Raw genomic sequence first — 27,883 nt, 5'->3', positions numbered from 1 at the left:
TCTCCTGAGGATGCTGGCAGAGGTGGTGGATTGTGATTTTGGGAGGCAACCCTGAGCTGCTCTGGAAAGTGATGTGTAGAGGGAGAGCTGGTGTATAGCTCTTTGCTGCGTATATCAGAAGGGAAGGAGGCCTGAAGGAAATTGATTGGTGGGGCGGAAGCCTCATTGGCTCAAGCGGATTGAGAGGGGATGTGTGGGAGCATCTTGATGAGAGCAGGGAGGAAGTAACACATCCCTGGGAAGTTCCCACACGTGGGAACATAGGAATTGCCAGATAGGATGATACCACCTAGTCCAGTCTTCGACAGTGACCAGTTTCAGAGGAAGATGCAAGAAACCATATAGTGGATAATTTGGGGAAAGTTTCTCACTAGCCTCCCCCATTAGCGATTGGCTTCAGTTTTGTAAGACTGGCTCTGCACAAGAAAATCTCTTCTCCTGAGATTTTTGGCTGGATTTCCAGAGTAAGTAGGCCCAGCTGAGATTCAAATTAGCATCTGAACTGCATCAATCAGCCTTTTAGATTTGCCCATCACCAGCCTTAAATTGGGAGACCATATTCAATAACAGCAGTAGAAATTATGAAGTCACCTTGTCACAGGGTGGCACAGGTTTCCTTCCCCTTGTCCCTGTGCCGGCCAAAGAAAGGTTCTCAGAGGCCTCTTGCAGGTGCTTCACCCATGTTCTTTCGTTTACAGGGGCTGTACAGTCCCAATCCCCCCCCTCCCAACACCTGTCCCCTCTCCGACCCCTCACTGGGTCCTCTGGCCTCTGAGGCTTGTGTCAGCCAGCAGGGGACAGAATCTCAACCCTCCTATCTTCCTGCCTGGCTCATGCCCTTCCTGAGCACTTCCCAAGGTTTATATGCCTTCCCAGTCAGCTCAGCAGATCCCACTGAGCCTGCCCTCATTAGGGCCTGCAGCTGGGCTCCCTGCTAAGGGCCCTGGCCCGTACCCCTGGCCACCCTACAGGGGAGCAGGGGGGAAGCCGGCTCTTTAGCAGGGTACCCAAAGGTTGCATACCTCTGCCCTGCGACACAACTGTATACACAAAATAAATAATTAAATAATAAATACGCAGGATCTTGGCACAAAAACTCAGCTAGGACATATCTTGGCACTGACTAACTGGGATACCAATCATCTCTTGATTTATTTCAGCCCAGATTCTCTACATGTCATTCCAAAGACAGAGTGGTACATGGACACTTTATCTTTGCAGTTAATCTGATCCTGGAGAGTCTCGATTGGACAGATCTACAGAGATTTTAAGGGCACAATTGCTTAAGTTCCTTGTACTTGCCAATTCTGTTGTGTTTTGAAAGTCCATTAAATGCAGTCGAGTGGACCTAAGGAAAGACATGACAAATGATAAGGCTGGTATCACAAACCTGCTCAGTAGGCTTCAAATGTTGTTCTAAAGTGCAGGTCATCTGTAATTTCAACAGTTTCACTACCAATACCTTGCATAGTGACAGGTTTCAGAGTAGCAGCCGTGTTAGTCTGTATCCGCAAAAAGAACAGGAGGACTTGTGGCACCTTGGAGACTAACCAATTTATTTGAGCATAAGGTGCCACAAGTACTCCTGTTCTTACTACCAATACCTTTGATCTATTCTTTCTATTATTAAATAGCACAATGATAATAATTAATAATACCCTGTACTTCCATTGTGTCTTCAGCCAAAGATCTCAAAACATTTAAAAAGATTAGCCGATTAGTCCTCAAACAGCCACATCTAACAATTGGAGAAACTGAGTCACGGAGAGGTTAGGTGACCTGCCTCACAGAGCTAGGAACAGGCATTCTGGGTTCTGTCTCCTGGTTCCCCACTCTCACCACTAGTCACATTTGTAAAACAGTTTTGTTTTAGTAGCTAACAAGTTACCTGAACGTTTGGTTTCCTGACCCTCCTATAGGCTACGCAGGCAACACAGTCACCGGAAAGTCAAGTGTATAAGGCAAGGTTGGTCACTGAATGTGAGCAAAGTGCTTTAACCATAGAAAATATGTTACCTATAACATTGTGCACCCTTCTAATAAATCTGATATGAATGTGTCAGTGTTTGAGGACTGCTGTGTGTAATGAGCCACATCACACAGCCACATAAGAGCTCAAACTTATTTTTAAATGCAGCATCATGCACTGTGAGTGACTACCACATACACTGACATATAAACTGACCCTCACATAAGACCATGGATAAAGAAACTAACAAAAGATGAGTGAGCTGTGTATAAATTGACCTACATCCTCTGTAAGCTTTCCTCTGCGTAGCACTCTTTTCACATCACGTCTCTCTAGGGCTGCCACAACCTTTTTATTCAGCTTCCCAAGTCTTTCCCCGTTTCAGCTTGGATATTGACCTTTATCTTCTCTGGATTTCAGAGCTGCCCTTGACCTTCCAGACCTCCTTTCCAGCCTCCCAAGAATTTCCCCCACCCTCTCCCTCACTTCTGTCTCTTCCACTATCTGTGGATGTGTTAAGAGTTACCGTCACTGACTCGCTAAAGCAGCTGGATGCCGTGTTGTTGTTGCCGTGTTGGCCTCAGGATATTAGAGAGACAAGGTGGGTGAGGTCATATCTTTTACTGGTGTTTTATTTTATTCATACCAGAAGTTAGTCCAATAAAGATATTACCTCACCTACCTCGTCCCACTAAAGTAGTGACACTGAGCTTCAAGGAGCCAGAGAGCCAATTCATCATCAAATAGAGTCTCTGGTGAATCAGAAAATCATCATACTGAGACTAGAGTTTGGTGAAACATTCAGTTGTAACTTTTTTTTTTTTTTTTGCAAAAAATACAGTCAGGAACACATAAAAGTTTCATAAACTTGTTTCAGTTTTGCTGAATTGTTCATATAAAAACAGAAGGAGGATCCTGGGAACTACAGGCCAGTCAGCCTCACCTCAGTCCCCGGAAAAATCATGGAGCAGGTCCTCAAGGAATCAATCCTGAAGCACTTACATGAGAGGAAAGAGATCAGGAACAGTCAGCATGGATTCACCAAGGGTAGGGCATGCCTGGCTAATCTAATCGCCTTCTATGATGAGATTACTGGTTCTGTGGATGAAGGGAAAGCAGTGGATGTATTGTTTCTTGACTTTAGCAAAGCTTTTGACACGGTCTCCCACAGTATTCTTGTCAGCAAGTTAAAGAAGTATGGGCTGGATGAATGCACTATAAGGTGGGTAGAAAGTTGGCTAGATTGTCGGGCTCAACGGGTAGTGATCAATGGCTCCATGTCTAGTTGGCAGCCGGTGTCAAGTGGAGTGCCCCAAGGGTCGGTCCTGGGGCCGGTTTTGTTCAATATCTTCATAAATGATCTGGAGGATGGTGTGGATTGCACTCTCAGCAAATTTGCAGATGATACTAAACTGGGAGGAGTGGTAGATATGCTGGAGGGCAGGGATAGGATACAGAGGGACCTAGACAAATTAGAGGATTGGGCCAAAAGAAATCTGATGAGGTTCAATAAGGATAAGTGCAGGGTCCTGCACTTAGGACGGAAGAACCCAATGCACAGCTACAGACTAGGTACCGAATGGCTAGGTAGCAGTTCTGCGGAAAAGGACCTAGGGGTGACAGTGGACGAGAAGCTGGATATGAGTCAGCAGTGTGCCCTTGTTGCCAAGAAGGCCAATGGCATTTTGGGATGTATAAGTAGGGGCATAGCGAGCAGATCGAGGGACATGATCGTTCCCCTCTATTCGACATTGGTGAGGCCTCATCTGGAGTACTGTGTCCAGTTTTGGGCCCCACGCTACAAGAAGGATGTGGATAAATTGGAGAGAGTCCAGCGAAGAGCAACAAAAATTATTAGGGGTCTGGAACACATGAGTTATGAGGAGAGGCTGAGGGAACTGGGATTGTTTAGTCTGCAGAAGAGAAGAATGAGGGGGGGATTTGATAGCTGCTTTCAACTACCTGAGAGGTGGTTCCAGAGAGGATGGTTCTAGACTATTCTCAGTGGTAGAAGAGGACAGGACAAGGAGTAATGGTCTCAAGTTGCAGTGGGGGAGGTTTAGGTTGGATATTAGGAAAAACTTTTTCACTAGGAGGGTGGTGAAACACTGGAATGCGTTACCTAGGGAGGTGGTAGAATCTCCTTCCTTAGAAGTTTTTAAGGTCAGGCTTGACAAAGCCCTGGCTGGGATGATTTGATTGGGGATTGGTCCTGCTTTGAGCAGGGGGTTGGACTAGATGACCTTCTGAGGTCCCTTGCAACCCTGATATTCTATGATTCTATGATTTGCTTTTGAAAATGTTCAGAAGTTTTCCTTTGACTTTTTTGAAATGTAACATTTTGATTTTTCAGTTCATAACAACTTTGTTTAGAAATTTCCTTAAAAAAACCAAACAAACTCTAAACACTCAAAATCAAAATGAAACATTTTGTTCAACTCAAAACTTTTTTTTTTTTAAACTTTTTGGTTCCCTGAAAATGTAAATAAATAAATAAATAAAAATAAAATTGGGATCAATCCCAAATTAGTTGTTTTTTTAAATCATTTTTCACAACTGCCAGCATATCAAAAAAAGTTATTCACACAGCCCTGGTAGTGACATCCTTGTGCCATATTTGTCACGGCTGTGTAGTGATAATGCATCATCTCAACCCAATGCTGTCAAATAGCAACCTAACATACTGATGATCAGCCCATCATGTAAGGACACTGACATCATTTTTTTTTTTTTCAATTCTTCTTCCTGCCTGGGAAGCTGGGGATTCCAGCCAATTTCCTTACTGCCTCGCGGGTGTGGAAGAATGGGAGGGATGCCTCTGGGCTCCGTATTTGGATTGCTCAAGCCTAGGACTAGCCCTGACATCCTAATGCTGTCGACCTTGCTCAGGTAACACTCCTCACTGAAATCAAGCAGAGTGTTGCATGAGTACAGAGTGCAGGATCAGACTCTGAATTCTCTCTTTTTAATCTTGTCAGTTACTTTGCTGCTGTGACATGTCTAAATGCGTTTTCTCGATTCCAAATTCTCCTCGCTCCTTGAATTTCCATCAGGTTAAGGCTGATTTGTGATGCTTTCATGTACTGGAGTTTGGTTTAGACCAAGCAAGCTCTAACCTTTCATGTAGATATGTCCAAGTAATTTATTTCTGTATTGCCTTGGCCCCACAATTCTCAAGGTATTTTATGTTCCCGTGTGGTGAAGGCTCCCTCCTTCCCGCTGTACTTCAAACAGTGTGAAAAAGAAATTGAATGGTACAAATGTGTATCATGTTGGAAAACGAGCACTAAGCAGAAGAAATGTTTTCTCCTTGCTCCTTAGAAAGCTTCAAATCCAAAACAGCTTTGGAAAAGGTGGCACAAAAGTGTCATTTAAAAATTAAATGGGTCTTTGAGTGGTCCTGCTTAATTAAAAGGCTACAAAATAGGAAAAGGTAAGTGAAGATTAAAGCTTTGTGGCTTGATATTTAGAAGTGCTGAGCACCCACAAATCCCATTAACTTCAATGGAAAAAGCAGATAGTTAGCTCCTTTGAAAACATCAGGCCATTGGTATCCAGAGGCTCCAGATTGTAGGGGCAGAAGCCTCTGAAGCTGAGACTGCTGCAGTGATGGGCTGGTGATAAAGTATAGCCCAGCAGGGGCTGCACACTCCACAGAACACCCCTGGACTCAGAACTACGCAGGGGAGACACCCCCCCCCACACACACACACACTGGGGGCACTTTGACCAGGTGGTTCCTCCCCTCCAGGGGTATATCTACACTGCATTGTAAACCCGGGTCTGTGGTCTTGTGGACTCAGTGTTTCCAATCCAGTGTTTGAACATCTACACTGCATTGTAAACCTGGGCTTACAGTCACTGTCCCAGATCTCACAGCCATTGTAATGTGTCCATACTGCACTACAGAGACCTGACTCGGGTTTGCCACTTGAGCGGCATCCCCAAAGCAAAATGACAGGGCTTGGACCTGAGTCACTGTGGGGAACATAGCCCACCTCCCTAGGAGGGTCCTAGGAGCTGAGTCCTGAGAGGTTGCTGACGCAAGTCACTCTGATCTATGTGTGTGGATGAAAGTGGGACTTGGGTTCAAACCTGAGTCAGAGCCCAGGCTTATTGTGCAGTGTAGACATACCCTATATGGGAGAAAACTGCAGAGGAACCAGCCAGGAACTCCAACTGGAAGGGGCAGAAGCAGCCAAAAACAAAGACCTTTGGAGAAGTTTGTTGACTGGACTCTCTGGCCTTGTGCTGACTGGATGTTTGCTCCAACCATCCCTACTCCCCACCCCCAGGGTTTTTTCTACATGGGGAGACTCCAGAAAGTGAAATTGAATTAACTGCAGGGGTGAATTAAAAGTGAATTAGTTAAACTGCATTAAGCCTGTGTGGATACTCTCATTCAGGATTACAGTGGCCTTAATTCAGGTTATTTTAGGGTATGTCTACACTACGAAATTAGGTCGAATTTATAGAAGTCGGTTTTTTAGAAATCGGTTTTATATATTCAAGTGTGTGTGTCCCCACAGAAAATGCTCTAAGTGCATTAAGTGCATTAACTCGGCGGAGTGCTTCCACAGTACCGAGGCTAGCGTCGACTTCCGGAGTGTTGCACTGTGGGTAGCTATCCCACAGTTCCCGCAGTCTCCGCTGCCCACTGGAATTCTGGGTTGAGATCCCAATGCCTGATGGGGCTAAAACATTGTCGCAGGTGGTTCTGGGTACATATCGTCAGGCCCCCGTTCCCTCCCTCCCTCTGTGAAAGAAAGGGCAGACAATCGTTTTGCGCCTTTTTTCTTGAGTTACCTGTGCAGACGCCATACCACGGCAAGCATGGAGCCCGCTCAGGTAACCGTCACCGTATGTCTCCTGGGTGCTGGCAGACGTGGTACTGCATTGCTACACAGTAGCAGCAACCCATTGCCTTCTGGCAGCAGACGGTGCAATATGACTGGTAGCCGTCGTCGTCATGTCTGAGGTGCTCCTGGCCACATCGGCCAGGAGCGCCTGGGCAGACATGGGCACAGAGACTAAATTTGGAGTGACTTGATCAGGGCATTCTCTTTAGTCCTGCAGTCAGTCCTATTGAACCATCTTATGGTGAGCAGGCAGGCAATACGGATTGCTAGCAGTCCTCTTGTACCATCTTCTGCCGGGCAGGCCAGAGAAGAGGATGGCTAGCAGTCCTATTGTACCATCTTCTGCCGAGCAGCCATGAGATGTGGATGGCTTGCAGTCCTTCTGCACCGTCTGCTGCCAGTCAAAGATGTAAAAGATAGATAGAGTGTATCAAAACAAGAAATAGACCAGATTTGTTATGTACTCATTTGCAACCCCCCCCCCCGCCCCCCATCTAGGGGACTCATTCCTCTAGGTCACACTGCAGTCACTCACAGAGAAGGTGCAGCGAGGTAAATCTAGCCATGTATCAATCAGAGGCCGGACCAACCTGCTTGTTCCAATAAGAACAATTACTTAGGTGCACCATTTCTTATTGGAACCCTCCGTGAAGTCCTGCCTGAAATACTCCTTGATGTAAAGCCACCCCCTTTGTTGATTTTAACTCCCTGTAAGCCAACCCTGTAAGCCATGTCATCAATCGCCCCTCCCTGCATCAGAGCAACGGCAGACAATCGTGCATCTGAGTTGAGAGTGCTGTCCAGAGCAGTCACAATGGAGCACTCTGGGATAGCTCCCAGAGGCCAATACCGTCGAATTGTGTCCACAGTACCCCAAATTCGACCCGGCAAGGCCGATTTAAGCGCTAATCCACTTGTCAGGGGTGGCATAAGGAAATCGATTTTAAGAGCCCTTTAATTCGAAATAAGGGGCTTCATCGTGTGGACGGGTGCAGGTTTACATCGACTTAATGCTGCTAAATTCGACCTAAAGTCCTAGTGTAGACCAGGGCTTAATTCAAACTTTGGAAGTCTCTTCACCCCACACCAATCTGTCTTACCCTCTTCTCCCCAGCACTGTCCTCCTCACCCCCACTCTCCGTCCTGTACCTTTCCATTTAGCGGATCTCCTCCTCAGTAAACCCAACTGCCTTCCCCCCCAAAACTGTGGAACTAAGATGACATTTGCCACCATCATATTACTCACTCTGCTTGTGTATTAGACCCCCTTCCCCCACCCTATGTCTGTCTGGTCTGTTTAGATTGTAAGCTCATTGAGGCAGGGACTGTCAGGTACTCTGTGTTTGTAGAGTGCTTCGCACAATAGGGCCCCATTCTTGATTGGTCTTTAGGCACAACTGTAAATAAACATGTTAAATAATATTACATTTAAAAAAATTGTTTAGTATTTATAAATTCAAGGTCAAAGATTGCTTTGGATGTGTGGATACAGCTTCCCCTGGGTCCAGTGGGCTGATGCTATGACCTTAACCCATAATGAGTAGTCCAGTTAAAATCAGTGCAGGGTCAGGCCCTTTGCAGTCACCTTTCATATGAGCTCAGTCCCTACAACATGAAGGGCTTTTTTCCTCTCTGGAAGGCTGGGGGTGGAACCACAGTAACCACTCGAGATGCTCAGAGGAAGTATTCTGTACATAGAAGGCAGAGTGTTGTGGAGGAGCAGCTGCACAGAGTGTCTTCCTGGCACAGGTCGATGAAATATGTAATGTGTGCTCCTCGCAGTTTCTTCTGCCAAAAGCTAGCAGGTGTGCTAGAGCGTACCTGGCCACGCCCCCCCCCCCATGTGATTACAACCGCATAGACCTTGGAGTGCAGCCGAGAGTTTTAGCTTCTGCTTCCCATACTCAGGCAGCACAGCTGTTAGCATCTGGGTGGGATGGAACTCCCTAAACCCACTTTCAGCATCGTGCACCCACAGGATTCAGTTCTAAATTTGAGAGAAGTCATGGATGGTTCATACTCGCAATCAAGATCAGTATCCAAGGGGCCAGATTCTGCTCTCGCTTGCATTGGCACAAATCAGGTATAGCTTCACGGAAGTGGCATTGACATGGGTGCAAAATCAGCGTGAGAAAAATCAGACCCAGAATTGAAGATGCATTATTTGCTCTAATTCAGTAGCTACCACTCCCTGCCTGCAATGATCACTGAACAAACAATGACGTGTTGGGAGCGAACCTGGCTCTTAAGAACACACATGGATTTCCAGGATTTTCTTTCAGACAGAACAGCAGGTTTCATTCTGTAGAGCCACAGACATGCTACTATAGTCGACTTTGTGCAATGCAGGGTTTTCAGCATTTTGTGGTTAACCACAAGTGACATTTAAGATTGAGAATCCTCTTTAAATTCCTGCATTGGTCTCTCTCTTTATGTCACTGTACCTGACAATTAGGTATGCCAGGGCGAAAAAAGCTGAGTTCCTCCCCTTCCACTGTGGAGTAGGATTTGAGGCCAAATTCACCCCCACTGGCAAAGGGAGGTGCAAATCATAGCTCCCAGAGGCAGCCTCGCCCCTTTTGCCCTAGGAGGGATTCAACCTTTGGGTGGAACAACAAGCAGCAACAAACTGCCACCTTCTTTTCAAACAGAGGGATTCAAACCATAGGACTATTTACAAGCCAATGGGGAAGTGGTGTAATTTAGCTGACCAGTACGATGCACCAGTCCCCCATTAATATTTGTGAGGAAGGGCCATCTGGTTACACACTGTAGCCAGATGGCTAGGCCAGGAGAAAGAAGAAAATACTTAGAAGATATTTTTAAAAATCTGTTTAAATTTTTGAGGTTGTCTTAAGATTTCTGAGCATGACAGGATTGACTGGACCTTCCTGGTTTTGTCTCTCTGTGACCTTGGGCGCCTTTAAAGCTTGACACCCTCCATTTGGTCCATCAGTTGCAGTTCCAATTCATTTCCAATATTTGCAGCAACGCCACTCAGTCCCATAACTGTATTTTTATAGCCATATAAGAATAGTTCTGTTTATAAGGAATGACTTGGAGTTTCTCCAAGATACACCTTTGCTGATACCTTCAGATTTTCTGGCCCGTTGCCCAGCATCTCATGTAGTCATTTCCTTTAGCACAAGGCAAGTATAAACACCACCAATTCAGGATGACAGCATTTTTACCCTCATTTTGCATTGGTGTAAGAGACTGTCCAAGATGAGAATGAAGCTCCCAGTATGCTCGTCACTAGAGCAGACATGGCTGCCAAAGCTTCCACATGTCATGTGACCCTTACACTGCTTGAGACCTAGTTGTTTAACACTATCTCTGAACAATCAAGAAAGACAAACACACACTCCAAAAGAAATATTTGTTTTGGACATCTGATAAGAAGAGATCATGTATACTATATCAAGTGCTGGTAGCAGCTGGTATTTCTGGTTGAGTATCATGTGTGGGCTCCACTCTGGTGCCTGCTGAATCTGCCACCCCAGCAGTTCTTGTCACCTAGGTACACTGCACAGAAATTTTGTTTCGCTGTGAATCAAACACAATCACCATACCCCGCCTTTGCTGTTTTCGAACCAGTTAAGGACTCGATCACAGTTCAAAGAGCCAGAGCCCTGCCGCTGTGGGGAAAGAGATGAACTGCCCAAGCAGCAAAGGGCAGAGGCAGGATGTCTGTCAGGGGCAGAGGAAGGCACAACGCTTTTATGGATGCTGGAGGGCGTGACCTCAGTGATGGCTACTGACACAAGTGTGCCCTATGGCATATACACAGGGACCTGGGCTTTTCCTTCAGCTTTCTCTGCAATACCGGACAAGGGTCAATTTCTTGCAATTGCAGGTAGGGACAGACACGGGTGGACCTTGGTCTTTTCTCCATATCAGACATTCCCTTTTCCTGTATTATTGGTATCTTCCCCCTACCCATTGCTATAGGTCCAGTAGTGGATTAATTCCCAATGGTGTGTCACTAAGATGTGAGTTCTCCCACTTTAGGGGCAACGAGATCATTTCCTGTTGAGAGCACATTGCACCTCTGGTGCATGCACACACATGGAGTAGCAGCGACAGGGGAAGGTCTCAGTGGCAGCAGAGGGATATGGAGAAGGAAGAGGAGGAAAACTATTCTACGCCTGTGGGAAACTATGAGGGGGGGGGTGGAATTCCAGAGCCTGCATTCCATATGGCTGTCTCTTCTTCAGATAGCCATCTCCATTTCTGCCCTGCCCTGCGCGTGGTTACCTTTCAGATTAAGTCCTGGTGTCCATCTCTCATCTAACGTGGCAGAGTAAGAATGCTGTGCGAGAGAGCTCTGAGTTAGAGTTGGAGGAGAGAAGTAGAATTGGAGAGGAGAAGGCAAGAGATCTAGGAGGGTGGAGTAGTGGGTAGGAATAACTGGAAGGAGAGAAAAGTTTGTTGAGGAGACCCAGCCAAGAGGGACCCCAAAGTACTTGTGCCTGTGGGCCCCATTTAGACACCATTGCACAGAGACTTGAATAGAAAGGGAAGGGAGGCTTGTGACTGTAGCTACTACTAGGATCCCTACTTCCCCAGCTTTTGAGCCATCAACCAAAACCCAATAAGAGAAGCACAATGCTGACTTATTCCTGCTGCTAACATATCCAGTCACCAGGGAACTATTCAGAAAAAGAACACATCTTGCACATGACGTACAGCCTGGTATTAGTGGCAACCTGAGTCAGGTGCTGCAAATGTTGCTGTTTGATGAGTCAATGAGCAATGCGTGCTTGTTACTTTGGCTTTTGTTAATCTACATAATGAGACCTATTAAGTCATCAAGCCCTTCTCCCTGCAGAATGGTTCCCCAAACTATATCTGCTAGTTTTAAGAGTCCTATGTGTGGAGGGGTGTCTACCACTGTCCTTGGGAGCCATTCCTCACTCTAATACATTATGCCTCACTATCAAGAAGCTTTGGGATGATAATCAACCCAAGTGTTCCTTTTTCCTAAATTCAGCCTGTTATTCTTTATTCCACTTCATTGTCCCACCTTGCTTTTCCACTCTACCACCATCCCACCTCACCACTTGGGGCTCCTTTTCCCCACAGGATACAAGTACAGTTCCATTGCCTTCCACAGGAGTTATTCATATCCTGAAATTTGAGAATCAGGCCTGTGGCAGAGCATGGGATCTCTTACTACACTGCCTTCCCCTTGCTTTTACAGACAGTCAACTCAATGTACAAACCAAACACGGTAGCTGTTAGTTTCTTCCTCAGAGATCATTGCCCTGGTTTCTGCGCAGCACATATATACATATGTCCTTTCCTCTGCCGAGGGGCACACAACTTCCTTTTAAGATGTTGAGCCTAATTATGCTCAGCTATACCTAATTAGCTCCCAGATGGTAGTGCCTGCCTGAGCTGACTCTGAACCTTGCCTGAGAAAGACTCCCCTGACCCACACCAAAAAAAAAAAAAAAAGTCAATGTGGCTCCACAGGACCTGACCTAAAGGGCATCACTTAAGTGGGGAGGGGTGCAGTGGGGCAGCAGTGTCCCTACCAGGGGGCATCAAAGGATCTGTGTGACCTGTCATTAGGCCTTTGGTGTTATACACCTTCCAATATGTTTTCTTTTATGTTCTCCCCACACCTCCCTCAGTCTTCTTGCCAAATTAGAGAGATTTAGCTGTTCTAACCCTGTCCTCATAAACTTCCTCCCAGGCCCTGCTCAGTTTTATTGCTTTTCTCTGAATTCCCTTCAGTCTGTCAATCTCTTTCCGCTAATGGGATACCCAGAACTCATCTTGGTAGGGCAGTGTGTCCCTCTGCAGTGTCCCCACTCTTCATCAGCTGACAGCCTTATCCCCCCGAGAAGGTAGAAGTGTCACATTTCCATTCCATTGTTCATTTCAGAAAGCCAGCTGAACAGAACTGATGGCTACCTGCGCCTTTTGAAGGCTCCCCGAGGAGTTGGAAGATACATGTCACCCAAGGGATTGCAACTTCAGGCTTCCCTTCCCTGCCTCACTGGACCAACTTAAATAGCTGTATGTCAGGAAGGTAACGGAAGCGTGAAATTTCACATCTTTATTTAAGATGCCTCTTTTTTCCAGCTGCATGACATTGGAAAGCATAAGAACATTGCACATCAGCAGAAAAGAAAGTGGAATTCACTGGGGGCACATGCCTGTGACTGCAGACCAGAGTGTACTTCTTAATGAAAGTTTTAGGCCAGCTTTGCTGTTTTAAGGGCCAAATCCTGCAGAACTTTCTCAATTCTTGGCTCTTGCTCAGGCAAAACTCCCAGTGAAGCCATTAGGGAAATTTGCCTGAATAAAAATGGAGCTCTTCAAGATCTGGCCCAAGACAATTCAAAGGTTCATTCTGGAATTAAGCCTGGCACAATAAAAAGAATTTGAAGAGAACGCTACTTGAGAATAAACTAACTTGAACTACTGTAAGCGGTCCCTTTGGATCCTTCTGTAATATTTTTTTTCTTTTCTATACATACAGTGCCTATGAAACAACCTGGAGGCTGAACTCCATTTAACCAAAGTACAGTGATGATAATACTAAGTGAAGCCACTCTAGCCTTCCCACTGCTCAGACTGCCTGGCTGATGTCCTGCAGCCCTTACTTTGAGGGCCCACCCCTGTGTGAGAAGGCAGCTCAATCCCTATGCCCATTCAGTTGGCTTCTCTGCCGTGGCTGCCAGCAAGGGTGTGATTTAGTGCTAATTTCAGTATTCATTAGCAGAACTGCTCTCCACTAGCAGCTGTACATTGCACGTTGCCTTCTCTGTATTTCTCATGCTTTCTAGGTGTCAGCTTGGAAACAACCAACTGCAACCAAAGGTTGCAGGATTGAGACCTGTGATACCAAGCAGCCACCGCAGAGGTGACAGTGCCAACATGTGATGGAATTGAGCTGGTGACCTAGAGGTAAAAGATGATCCCATCTGAGCCATTAATTCAGTTGACCTCACTCCTTATATCTAACTGGGCACATTACACATATAACTTTGCTTATTTCAGTTCATTCAGTCCTTAAACATTTTGAGAGTGACCCTAGAAATATGAATTTGCTTTGTTGGATGCGGTGCTATGATGTATTAAGAGGAGTGTCATATGTAAGTCATGGGAGGTGATTGCCCCGTTCTACTCGGCACTGGTGAGGCCTCAGCTGGAGTAGTGTGTCCCGTTCTGGGTGCCACACTTTAGGAAAGATGTGGACAAATTGGAGAGAGCCCAGAGGAAAGCAAGAAAAATGATAAAAGGTTTAGAAAACCTGACCTATGAGGAAAGGTTAAAAAACTGAGCCTGTTTAGTCTTGAGAAAAGAAGACTGAAGGAAGACCTGATAAGAGTCTTTAAATATGTTAAGGGCTGTTGTAAGAAAGATGGTGATCAATTGTTCTCCATGTCCACTGAAGGCAATCTGCAGCAAGCGAAATTTAGGTTAGATATTAGGAAAAACTTTCTAACTGTATGGGAAGTTAAAATCTGGAGCAGGCTTTCAAAGGAGATTGTGGAATCCCCATCACTGGAAGTTTTTAAGAACAGGTTGGACAAGCACCTGTCAGGGATGGTATACGTTTACTTGGAGGGACTGGACTTGATGACTTCTCAAGGTCCTTCCAGTCATATGTTTCTATGACTCTGTGTTTTATAAATATCCTGACTTGGACATTGTTTGTGTGGAATATCCTAAGAAATTAGTTAGCTACTTGTAATTATGACATGCTATATACATTTATAAATGTTATTAATCTCATTAGCAAACTTTGAAGTATGCTCAAAATACATCGGAGCAGGGTTAAAATGAGGCAGATGCAACTTCAAATGCTTCATTGCCATACTTAATAGCTGGAGTCCATTAAAAGTGTATTAGTAAAAATATTGGAAATCCATGAAAATATGCTTTACTCTGTTTTGTTGAAAAGCAAAGGACCAAAACAATTGTAAACTACATTTACTATACTTAGGTCTACCTGAGTTTCTCAATCTACTAAATAAACAAAGGGGCCAGATTCATCCTTGATGTAATGGAATGACACCAGAGCGAGTTTGACCTTAGGAGACTGAATTTTTAAATCTACAATTGAACTCAAATTTTCATCCATTCTATAGACCTGTTGCAAGTCTGCCTAATCTGCATACTGGCCACTAAAGTGAGTGGCAAAAAAAATCAGCATTAATCTAATTAGGGAGGCAATGACAATCTGTTTAGTTACGTTCCTTTAGAGGGAAGTAAATTTCATGGCCCATCCCCAGAAGATGCCATATATAAGTAACTAAAAACACCATTGGCTGGGTCTTCAGCTACACAACCAGTTCTTTGATACCTTCTCCTTCCTTTTCCTTCACCCAGCCCCCCAAAATGCCAAAGTTAGAGATGGGCCCAAGCAAAACCCAAGTTTGGATCCAGACATAGAATTGAATTTCCTCAATGATCTGTTTGTTTTTAGGATTTTGATTGGGCCTAATTCTATCTGAAACCTTTTACTTAACATGAAGTGTGTTGCATGGGATTTACCTTTCTTTAAAGAATATGCATTTTCATACCTAAACAGATTGAAATGAATGTCCCTCGAATGAATAGAGAACCCAGTGCATTATCCTGAAAGCCTTTGTGCGGTGTAATCTTAGTTCTAAATATAAGCTAAAATCTCAAAAATGCAATGCTCCTGCATTGTCAGCAGAGAATGGAGTGGCAGAGCAGATGCTTCTCATTATACTCCTTGGGCTTGATTGTCCCCATGTGTACGCTAAAGTGTACATGTGTAAAACACATGAAGAAAGGTAGACTTGAAAGGAGCGATGCACTGAGTGTGGTGTTGTACCTCAAAAATGTATAATAAAGGTGGTGAAATAATTATGCAATGCAGAGTGTAGATTTGCAGGTAGACCATATATGGTCAACGGGCAGGCCCTAAAGCAGGCTGGACTACACGCAGATAGAAGGAGATGTGGCAAACAAACAAAAGTGGGCCCAGTCTTATAACCCTTACTCTCATGAGAAATTATTATTAGAATCTTCCAGGTGGGTAAGGGCTATTCGGATGTTTAAGGGTTGCAGGATCAGGCCATATGGCACCAAGCAGTCATGGCAGAGACAAGTAGCACCACACAGTGGTCAGCAGGGAGAAGTGGAAAAGCAGAACCTGAACCATAGCATGGAAAGTGAAAGCAAGGAAGGAGAAATAGCAATAACAGAAGGGAAACGTTTGTAAGCTTTGACGAATGCAACGAAGATGAAAGTCTGGCCAAAGTGCATCCTAGCTCCTTCATGGAATAGACTCTCTGTAATGGCCACTTTTAGACCTGTCAACTCCTTCACCTCCACTGACAGGAGCAATGATGCCACTGCGTCTACCACACCTGTCCCAAGTAATGTTAGATAACATAGAAAAATACCTGTGACTGGTCTAAATTCGCGTTCCCAACCTTGCTACCTGTGGTGGAACTGCACTGCTGCTAATGCAAAGCTGAGAGAATTCTCCAGGGCCTGCACCCGTGATGTGAAAGTTTGCACTTTTTTATGTGAAGTCTTCATAGCATAAAAAAATAATTTGTACGCTTGTAGATCTCCAGTTTAGCTGGGAAAAGGACTAGCACTGAAATTCCTTATCCATGCTTATGCGCACCAATTGACTGGATGCAAAGGAAATCCTGTGCATTTTCTTGGGAGACTACATCATTCAGTGCAATTAAAATACTCGCATTTCATATGTTTGTGACAGTGATGAAGATGGTTCTGTTGGCACAGAGTCATTATTTTCAGTTCTTTCAGGTGATCTACATGGAAAATGACAAGCTCACTATGCATATATCAGCTATATCCAGGTTAAGAATCCGTGGAACCATTTTTACACATAGCCTAGATCAGTGGTGTTCAAAGCCGGTCCGCCGCTTGTTCAGGGAAAGCCCCTGGTGGGCCGGACCAGTTTGTTTACCTGCCGCGTCCGCAGGTTCACCCAATCGCGTCTCCCACTGGCTGCGGTTCACCACTCCAGGCCAATGGGGGCTGCAGGAAGCAGCGCGTGCAAAGCAGTGGACCGGCTTTGAGAACCACTGACCTAGATGACCTCCTGCATCCACAATTTCTGGAAGTACTAATACCTCCATAATTTTGGTATGGAATTCACTTGGACTCCTGGCATGCTAGTTGTCTCAGTTCTCCCAAACCCCTTATTTCCTGATAGCACGCCTTACTTGTTTTCCAGTACGAGGGCTGAGGCACTGCTAATAGCAATGGTTTAAGTGCTAGCATAGAGAGGGCTCAAGTGTTTTTATCCACTGTATCATCAGAGTCTGATTTTCATTACATGTCAGTAAATATGCCTGAGCCTTCTCTACACTAGCACTCACATGGTACCTTTGCTGGAAATCGGGAATAACGTCTTCTTAGCTAGATAAGGCTCGTGTGTGCAGCTGCTGTGCACAGCGGGAAGGCTCACCCTGTGCCCAAGATTGAGAGGCAACATGGGCACCTCTTTTGATCACTTTGCACAGCATGGCCAGTAAGCTGATGCTTTCTCTTCTTACTGTGGACTGCAGAGCACAGGGGATATGCTGCCTTCCACAGAAAGTGCTGGCTAACTCCACCCACACAGAGCTCTCTGGTTCAGAAGAAAGCAAGAGTAGCAGGGTATGTTTACACTGGCAAGTTTCTGCACCACAAGTGATACCACTTTTATTAAAGCGCTGGAATTAAACCGCCGTTGTGTGTCCACACGGTGCTCCTTGTGACGCTGGAGCGCATCCACATTAGCAGCTCTTGCAACGGCAAAGACGGCAGGGCGTTGTGGTAGCTATCCCCCTGTGCGCCTGGCCGCAGGGCGCTTTGGGGAGGGTTTGCAGTGCCTCATGGGGCAGGCACAGCATCACATGATGCAGGTTTCCCAGTCCCATTGTTCCATGGGAATCTACTACATTGCCAGCTGCTTTTCAACTGAAGTGTGTATGTGGGGGGAGTGTGTGTGTGTGTATGGACGGGGGGGAGAGACAGTGTGTCAGCATGCTGCCTTGTAAGTTCAGACAGCGGCAGGAAGCAACCAGTCCTGAGGCAGAGGGAGGGGGGAACCCCGACATCAACCCCAACCTCCCTCCCTGGGCTCTCTGCACAGCAACCTCTCTCTCTCTCTCACACACACACACACAGACACCTGCCTCTGTGTTCAAAAGCACAAGCATTCCACATGAATGGTTTGCTTTGTGTCCCGGAGCAGATCAGCACAGCACGCAAGGGCTGTCAGAAACAGTGCTTTGAAAGGGGTGGGGTGCATGTCCCCAGGGCAGCCGAGTTCAAAACAATGAGCAGAGAGGTCACTTGAGGCATTGTGGGACAGCCCCAGAGGCCAATTACAGCGCAGAAAGCAATGAAGTGTCTACACTGGCAATAGAGCGCTGTAGCCTCTGTGCAAATACCTTTACGACTCTTGTCGAGGTGGGGTTTTTTGCAGCGCTGCAACTGAGGAGTTTCTGCGCACAAAGTGAGTTGGCAGTGTGTACACGTCTGCAGTTTGAGCGCAAAAAGCTGCTTTACGGCGCAGAAACTTGCCAGTGTAGACAAACCCTAGTCCGTGTCCCTCCCTACACCTCGTTCTGCCTGTTCAGTGAAGGCAGAAATGCCCTTTCACAGACTATACTTTGCAGTCTTCTATCTGACCCACTGCCTGCGGGGGGTAGGCCTTCTTTACATATGCCCAATATTTGACTTGAAGATCGTACCTCCCTGCAACTCAATTTGTGCATTTGTAAAATGGCTATAATATTAATACCAACCTACCCGGCAGGGGTGCTGGGGAGGCTTATTTAGTTACACATTTATAAAGTAAATTGAGAGCCTCAGATGAAAGGTGCCAAATGTAAATATAAAGTATTATAATGATGGTGATTAGGCATCAAGAGTTGAAATTCCAACAGGGATGGCTGTAATTTTGAGGAGGAATTTTTAGGGGACCTTTATCTTCTGAAGCAAGGGGAAATTATGCCTGACTCCTCCCACCCAGAAAGACCATTGTGAAGAAAGACTTTTGTGCATGATTTGCAGGACCTCTGTGCTACTGTGCCAACACATGGCAGTTTTCAGTAACAAGGAATTTAGTCACAGAATACCTTTACAGGGAAGCAAACCTCCAGAGCACCTGCAAATGTGCTGTGTGGAGCATGGTTTTCATTATCTCCATAAATAACAGCTACAATGTAAGATGAAGGCCAAATATGAGACTTCTCAGTGAAAATGTCAGCTCTGAGTATGAGACACACATTGTTCTTTAGCCTGCCTCCCCCACCCCATGCTGTGAACTGCTGAGGGAGGCGTGGGGGGACACTGAAAAATTAACAGTTTTTAACTAGATTGCTCAGCTGGCTGGTAATAGTCCATTGTGCCTTTCACTTCTTGTTTGCTGACTTGATTGCAGCTTAGAATGGTGGTGACCAAACGCTGTGGCCATCTGTTGTTCCTTAGGAGGTCTCGGTGAAAGAAGTCTGGTGCTGTCACCCTTCTTACCCGTGGACAAGCACCCACCTTGTGACAGGGAGGTCATAGGATTCAATAGCTAGAGCATGTGAATGGGGGACCAGGGAGCTGGGGTTGTAAGCCCAGCCCTCACGCTAACTGGCTCTGTGATCTTGGACAAGTCACTTAGGTTTTCTGTGCTTGAATCTCCCCATCTGCTCCATGGGGCGAGTAGTACTCATCGCATCTACCTCACAGGAGTTTAAACCAATAGGAGTGGATTGCAGCATTAAGCTCTAGCCCCTCTTTGGAGGAGGGGTGGAGCCATGCCAGTGGGAGATCCAAGAACAATGCCTGCTAGAACTCAGGGGGACATCTGTGCCTGGATAGCTCTGTTGGCTGCTATGGAGGGTCAGTGGGGTCAGGGTCCCACCCCTTCATTCCTTCTCCCGATAGCCTTTTCAGACAGCAGCACCATACCTACATCAGTCCGTCTGAAAAGGCGGGGAGGGACTGGCAGCATCTACTTGTGACTTTTCCTCCTTTCCCACCCACACAGGGACAGGTAAAATCTAGCCTTTAATGTTGCTCTGAAGCATTTGAGACCCTTGGATAGAAGGTGCTGTACTTTTGGTAGCCTCAGCACAGAGACCATTACTCCTTGTTCTGTCATCTGCTACCTCTGAGAACAGTCTAGAACCATCCTCTCTGGAACCACCTCTCAGGTAGTTGAAAGCAGCTATCAAATCCCCCCTCATTCTTCTCTTCTGCAGACTAAACAATCCCAGTTCCCTCAGCCTCTCCTCATAAGCCATGTGTTCCAGACCCCTAATCATTTTTGTTGCCCTTCGCTGGACTCTCTCCAATTTATCCACATCCTTCTTGTAGTGCGGGTCCCAAAACTGGACACAGTACTCCAGATGAGGCCTCACCAATGTTGAATAGAGGGGAACGATCATGTCCCTCCATCTGCTGGCTATGCCCCTACTTATACATCCCAAAATGCCATTGGCCTTCCTGGCAACAATGGCACACTGTTGACTCATATCCAGCTTCTTGTCCACTGTAACCCCTAGGTCCTTCTGTGCAGAACTGCTGCCTAGCCATTCGGTCCCTAGTCTGTAGCGGTGCATGGGATTCTTCCGTCCTAAGTGCAGGACTCTGCACTTGTCCTTGTTGAACCTCATCAGATTTCTTTTGGCCCAATCCTCTAATTTGTCTAGGTCCCTCTGTATCCTATCCCTACCCTCCAGCGTATCTACCTCTCCTCCCAGTTTAGTGTCATCTGCAAACTTGCTGAGGGTGCAATCCACACCATCCTCCAGATCATTTATGACGATATTAAACAAAACAGGTCCCAGGACCAACCCTTGGGGCACTCCACTTGATACCGGCTGCCAACTAGACATGGAGCCATTGATCACTACCCGTTGAGCCCATATATGCCACCATGTGCCAGCAATGTCCCTCTGCCATGTACACTGGCCAAACCAGACAGTCTCTGTGCAAAAGAATAAATGGACACAAATCTGACATCAGGAATCATAACATTCAAAAACCGGTAGGTGAACACTTCAACCTCCCTGGCCACTCAGTAAAAGATTTAAGGGTGGCAATTTTGCAACAGAAAAGCTTCAAAAACAGACTCCAGCGAGAAACTGCTGAGCTTGAACTAATATGCAAACTAGATACCATTAACTTGGGTTTGAATAGAGACTGGGATGCCTGGGTCATTACACATATTGAATCTATTTCCCTACGTTAAGTATGCTCACACCTTCTTGTCAACTGTCTAAATGGGCCATCTTCATTATCACTACAAAAGTTTTTTTCTCCTGCTGATAATAGCTCATCTTAATTAATTAGCCTCTTACAGTTTGTATGGCAAATTCCACCTGCTCTGTATGTATATATCTTCTTACTATAGGTTCCATTCTATGCATCCGATGAAGTGGGCTGTAGCCCACGAAAGCTTATGCTCTAATAAATTGGTTAGTCTCTAAGGTGCCACAAGTCCTCCTGTTCTTTTTGCGGATACAGACTAACACGGCTGCTACTCTGAAACCTAATAAAAGATAACAACTCACCCACCTTGTCTCTAAGTAATTCAGTCTCAGTCAATCTGTAGGGAATACAGTTCAGGAGCACCTGCTGTGGGTTTTCCCTTACTGGGCAATTGCATTCTGCCAACACTGTTTCAGGAGTTAATCTGAAAATTACACGATATTAATGAGCTCAGGTTGAGTAAATTTAATTAAATGACAAGAACCACATGGAAGGGTGTGCCTTAGTTTCAGTCAAAGGTGGAACATTATTAAGTACCATTTACATCAAGGGAAACACCCACTTTTGAAATCACTGATGCCAGTAACACATGCTTTGTATTTAACTCACTCAGTAAAATGGGAAGCCTGTCTATAGAACACAGAGTTTCTAATTTGCTTTCTGCCAGGGTGATGATTAATGTAGTTTCAACACACCCCATCAGCCAATTATGACAGATAGTAACCCCTGTAATAGGAATCTCTGGCTACATCCTTGTTACTTGGATTTACTGTTCAGACCAGTTAGGCTATAAATTACTTTCTCCCTGGGAAAAGAATGAACATCTAAGGCTAATAAGTAGCGACTCAAGCTTTAAATTTTCATATATGTCCAGCTAAATTACCAGGGCACTCTGTACCTTCTCTTAACCTTACACAGCCACTTGATCATCTGTGCAATTAAAAGTAACTGCTTTGATCTATAGGCCTCTCTTCTCTTGGACAACTCTCAATAGTTGGGGGAAAATCGTAAAGTGGAAATTCAAGCATTCAGATAAAATCAGGGGAGATGCTTTGGACTCAATATCTACCCTTATAAAATAAAAAGTACTAGAAAAATCTAGAGTAATGGCTCCAAAACACTACTGATAAAGTGTTTGGGCTATTAGTAGAGAATACAATAGTTTTGTATTTTTTTTTTATTAGACAAGATGAGACTTATTATTTTAGCTTCTGGTAAGACTATCAGTGGAAGATTATAATGAAGTAGTTGGGTTTTTTGTTTTGTTTTTAATACACCCCAGAAAACCGCTGAGGCGGTGGGACTCAGAGCCCAGGCTCTAGCCCAAACAGGAACATCTACTCTGCTGTTTTTAGTCCTGTAGCGCAAGCCTGAGTGAGTTAACCCAGACTCTGAGATTTGCTGCCACAGGGTTTTTTTCTCTCTCTCTCAGTATAGAGGTACCCTTAGTGACAGATGACCTGAGGGAATTCTAAGTACAGTAACTCCTCGCTTAACGTTGTAGTTATGTTCCTGAAAAATGCGACTTTAAGTGAAATGATGTTAAGCGAATCAAATTTCCCCATAAGAATTAATGTAAATGGGGGGGGGTTAGGTTCCAGGGCAATTTTTTTTGCCGAACAATATACATACACACACAGTATAAGTTTTTTAAACAATTTAATGCTGTACACAGCAATGACGACTGTGAAGCTTGGTTGAGGTGGTGGAGTCAGAGAGTAGAAGGGGGTGGGATATTTCCCAGGGAATGCCTTACTGCTCAGTGATGAACTAGCACTGGCTGAGCCCTCAAGGGTTAACACATTGTTGTTAATGTAGCCTCACACTCTACAAGGCAGCACAAATGGAGGGAGGGGAGACAGCATGGCAGACAGAGACACACACCCTGTGTGTGTGAGAGCGGTGCAAATTGGCCCTTTAAGTAGGCTAACCCCACTCTAAGTACACTGCCTTTTAAAGTAGATCAGCAAGTTGAGACAGCAGCTGCTGCCAGCAAGCTCCCTCCGTCCTGAGCCCTGTTGTGCCCACCCCCCCGCTGCTCTATGAAGATGGGGTAAGCAGGGGGCAGGAGCAGCGGGACACCCTGACATTAGCGCCCCCGCTCACCCCGCACAGCAAGCAGGAGGCTTGGGGAGCAGCTCCAAGGGAGAGGGCAGGAGCAGCACATGGTAGTGGGGGGAGGGACAGCTGAACTGCCAGCAATTGATAGCCTGCTGGGCGGCTGCCCCACAGGGAACTTAGGGGAGTGGGGAGCTGATAGGGGGGCTGCTGGTCCACCCTGGTTCCAAGTCCTCACCAGCTAGCTGCAATGGGCTGCTCTTTCTTAAAGCAGTGGACAAAGCTGGCGTCTGACAAACAACGTTATAAGGGAGCATTGCGCAACTATAAATGAGCATGTTCCCTAACTGATCAGCAACAAAACAACGTTAACTGGGACGACTTTAAGTGAGGAGTTACTGTTCCAATGAGAGCATGGACAGCTCAGAGAATCATCTTCATGTTTTCTCAACTTGCCCATTGCTGCTTAGGCTTTGGATCTAGATTAACACATATGCTCATTGAAAAGACTAAAATGGACTTTTCCCTTTGGATCCAGTACATTTAGAGTTACGTGCTTCACAAACACATCTGAGCTATGTGCTTACAAAGGATTGCCAGATTGGATCGGAATAATAGTCCATCTAATCCAAACTCCTGTCTCCCAGCTGCTTCAGTGGGAAATGCAAGAATCTCTGCAGTTGGCATGTATGGAATCATTATTCCTACAAGTGGACAGTATGCAAAGATATTTAATGAAATCATTTTTCATTGCAGCAAAGCACGGCCCTATGGCTTATGCAGGATGGAGTCCCCTCCTGTTATACTGTACTGTTACAATTTCTTGAAAAGGGAGCGCACAATATATTTTTTACTCTGCCAAACTGCAGTAAAAGGAGTTTTAAAAAAGCCAGAAAAAACTGTGGCAGTTCCAAGGCTACACTCTTCATATAACAATCCCAGATGGGGTGAATTCCTATATGAAGCGCTCAGTTGCCTGGTGGTAGTACCTGTCATTGTTTCCTTTGCCCTGGTGCACATCAAAGATGTCTGGTGCACATCAAAGGAAGTGACACCCATATGATACACTTGACAATCCATTAAAATGCCATGTAATTCCACATCAAAGGACTTTTAGGGAAGTAGCGTTATCAGAAGTAAGAAGATCCATAAGGCACTGGAGAAAGGAAAGACTAGATTATAAATAGGAAGGAATGTTTTTTCTTCCTGCATTCATCTTTTTTGTTACCTTAGAGAACATCCAGAGATATTTAAGAAGATATCAGACCTGTACTTGGCTTGAAATTTGATTAATATAACATCTAAATATTATATTTGTTATCAATGTTATTTATTATAAACGCTTATAGTTCCACAGAGGGTTTTTATTTGATTCACCTTTGTATCAATATTGTTTTATATTTATATGTACATGTCTTTGAGAAGGTACAGTTTCATATGCTAACAAATCAATATATATATATTGTTGTCCAAACATCTAGTTGTGGCCCATGTTTACACAATGGGTGGGGGCTTAAAACATGCAGTGACACGTATGAGAGCAGTGACATTTTTGAAAATAGTACGCACTTCGTAGGAATCTGTTCACCAGGTACAAAGCACCCCTTGTGTAGCTGCCCCATCCTCTTCGAAAGGACTTCCAAATAATTGTGAGCCCGGTCATCAGGTGTGGTGCTGAAGAGGTTAGGTATGTAATTACCTGTTGAAGGCTAATAGCCTATTTATTTAAACAAGTTTCAAAAGCCTCTTGAACTTGAAAGAAGTGCAGTTTCATATTTTCTCCAGCAACAATGGCACTCAGGAGGTATGCTGATAAATTAATTTGCTTAAGAGGTAGCTAACTGTTTAAACAATGCCCCATAAAGCCTGTTTGCTGCTCTATAAACTTCTTGAAAAAGAAAACCCAGCTTGATGTTTACCTTTGACCTTGACACAGTGAGCCCTTTGTAAGCAGTTTTTTAGTGCAAACTAAGGCCCAATCCATCTTCTGTCAGCAAAGGATACAGTGAAGAACTGACTCCTTCATTCCTTAAGCACCCCAAACTCCCGATGATCGCGGTGGGAATATTCAGAATGCAGGACAGGGCCCTAAGCAAGCTTGTTTTACTTTTCTTCATTCACAATCCAGACCCGTTTGTTCATTTCAACACAAACAGCAGGAAAATAGCAACAGAGCTCCCTGTGTGGGTCAGCTTTAGTCAATCAAATAACAGCTCCCCAGCACACCTGTCACGTACACAGGGCATTTGTTATTCCAGTTAACCCCCAAAGTCCCACCAAACATGTTGTTTCATTGCATGTGTGGTAGGATGGATGGGACAGTCTAAAATTGCTTCTGAAGTTCCTAGGCTCTGAATGGTCCCTAGCAATAAGGAAATGTATAATAATTACTACTATTGCATGGGTAGGAATCACATTTGATACTCTAATTAGAGTCTGTGTAATGAAACCTGCCATCAGGCAAAATTCACCAGGCAGGTAACATACAAAAGCCAGTAGGAGAACACTTCAATCTTCCTGGACATTCAATAACAGATTTAAAAGTAGCCATCCTTCAACAAAAAAACTTCAAGAACAGACTTCAAAGAGAAACTGCAGAGCTACAATTCATTTGCAAACTTAACACCATCAATTTGGGCTTGATTAGGGACTGGGAGTGGCTGGCTCACTACAAAGGCAATTTCCCCTCTCTTGGGATTGACACCTCCTCATCAATTATTAGGAGTGGACCACATCCACCCTGACTGAATTGGCCTTCAGCATTGGTTCTCCACTTGTAAGGTAACTCCCTTCTCTTCATGTGCCAATATATATTTATGCCTGTGTATCTGTGATTTTCACTCCATGCATCTGAAGAAGTGGGGTTTTTACCCACCAAAGCTTATGCCCGAATAAATCTGTTAGTCTTTAGGGTGCCACCAAACTCGTCATTGTTTTTTAGTTTGGGTTTTGCAGTTTCTCTGGTCCTGGGACTGAAAGCTAGATTCGTGGTTTGTGAACTCACAAGAACTGAAACCTGGATTAAAAAACCCCGTTGTTTGGTACATTTCTGAAACTGAACTCTTCATCTTGAGGGCATTAAAGAAATCAACATCTTATTCTCCAGGAGCAAAAAAATCCATAGAACTATCCCTATCAACAACACCAGATTTATCAATCATTTCATATGTTAATAAAAAGACAATTTTAAAAATAAAGATTGAGCATTTTGTTTTTAAACATATTAGGCCTTCATCCTGAAGAGTTATGCATATTCACACTGAGAGTAGTTCTATTGATTTCAATGGGGCTACTCCATATAAAATACATACATAAGTCTTTGCAGGATCGAGGCCCTAGAGAGAGGGGCAGCTCTGAAAGCAGGGTGGCAACAGGTGCTAAATCTTCTGAGAAAGGTGATATTGACAAAGTTTCTCCCCCACCCCCCAAGTATTAAACAGTAACTGTCAAGGTTCCTCCCCCACTCTGAACACTAGGGTACAGATGTGGGGACCTGCATGAAAACCTCCTAAGCTTATCTTTACCAGCTTAGGTGAAAAAGTTCCCCAAGGTACAAAATATTCCACCCTTTGTCCTTGGATTGGCCGCTACCACCACCAAACAAATACTGGTTACTGGGGAAGAGCTGTTTGGAAACATCTTTCCCCCCAAATACTTCCCAAAACCTTGCACCCCACTTCCTGGACAAGGTTTGGTAAAAAGCCTCACCAATTTGCCTAGGTGACTACAGACCCAGACCCTTGGATCTTAAGAACAGTGAACAATCCTCCCAACACTTGCACCCCCCCTTTTCCTGGGAAATGTTGGATAAAAAGCCTCACCAATTTGCATAGGTGACCACAGACCCAAACCCTTGGTTCTGAGAACAATGAAAAAGCATTCCGTTTTCTTACAAGAAGACTTTTAATAGAAATAGGAGTAAATAGAAGTAAAGAAATCCCCTCTGTAAAATCAGGATAGTAGATACCATACAGGGTAATTAGATTCAAAACATAGAGAATCCCTCTAGGCAAAAACTTAAGTTACAAAAAAGATACACAGACAGAAATAGTTATTCTATTCAGCACAATTCTTTTCTCAGCCATTTAAAGAAATCATAATCTAACACGTACCTAGCTAGATCACTTACTAAAAGTTCTAAGACTCCATTCCTGGTCTATCCCCGGCAAAGGCAGCATATAGACAGACAGACAGACCCTTTGTTTCTCTCCCTCCTCCCAGCTTTTGAAAGTATCTTGTCTCCTCACTGGTCATTTTGGTCAGGTGCCAGCGAGGTTACCTTTAGCTTCTTAACCCTTTACAGGTGAGAGGAGTTTTCCTCTGGCCAGGAGGGATTTTAAAGGGGTTTACCCTTCCCTTTTTATTTATGACAGTAACTATCAAAAATAACTTTTCTATTTATGTGTTTGTGTGAAAGGGGTCGCCAACACTAAAAGTCTGAGAACCACTGGGCTAAAACAAATGTAATCTCAGCAATTTGGCAATTCTTGGATGTGATCCTTGGTACTCAGTGGAAAGTATTTTCCCACTAGCACAGGCTTGCCAGTTTTCATGTAAGGCATTGTCTCTTTGATCTCTAACTCCACCTGGGCTTAACTGGATCAAGAACATACAATTGCACACACTTTTAGGGGTCCTCTTGGACCCTGGGTTAAAATGGACTATTATTAAAGTGTTCTGGGATCCACCTGGGCTGTAGTCACGTTGAGGCAGCTCAACTTATTGAAAACCTTTTCATGTCCTTCCCTTGTGTAGGAAGTTACCCATCGCT

General features: G+C 44.8%; 1 long non-coding RNA gene across 1 annotated transcript; it reads right to left on the bottom strand.

Annotated features, from left to right (window-relative positions):
• Positions 1–1,271: 1,271 nt before the first annotated feature.
• On the bottom strand, positions 1,272–27,294 carry LOC122465106. Its single transcript, XR_006289674.1, has 4 exons — positions 27,242–27,294; positions 24,102–24,268; positions 21,361–21,478; positions 1,272–1,348 (listed from the first exon to the last, which is right to left on the bottom strand). It is a non-coding gene; the product is annotated as an uncharacterized LOC122465106 (long non-coding RNA).
• Positions 27,295–27,883: the final 589 nt, after the last annotated feature.

The sequence above is a fragment of the Chelonia mydas genome, chromosome 3 (genome assembly GCF_015237465.2).
Source record: "Chelonia mydas isolate rCheMyd1 chromosome 3, rCheMyd1.pri.v2, whole genome shotgun sequence".
NCBI classification, from domain to species: Eukaryota; Metazoa; Chordata; order Testudines; family Cheloniidae; genus Chelonia; species Chelonia mydas.
The sequence above is the reverse complement of the archived record's forward strand: the minus strand, read 5'-3'. Positions and strand labels throughout refer to the sequence as shown.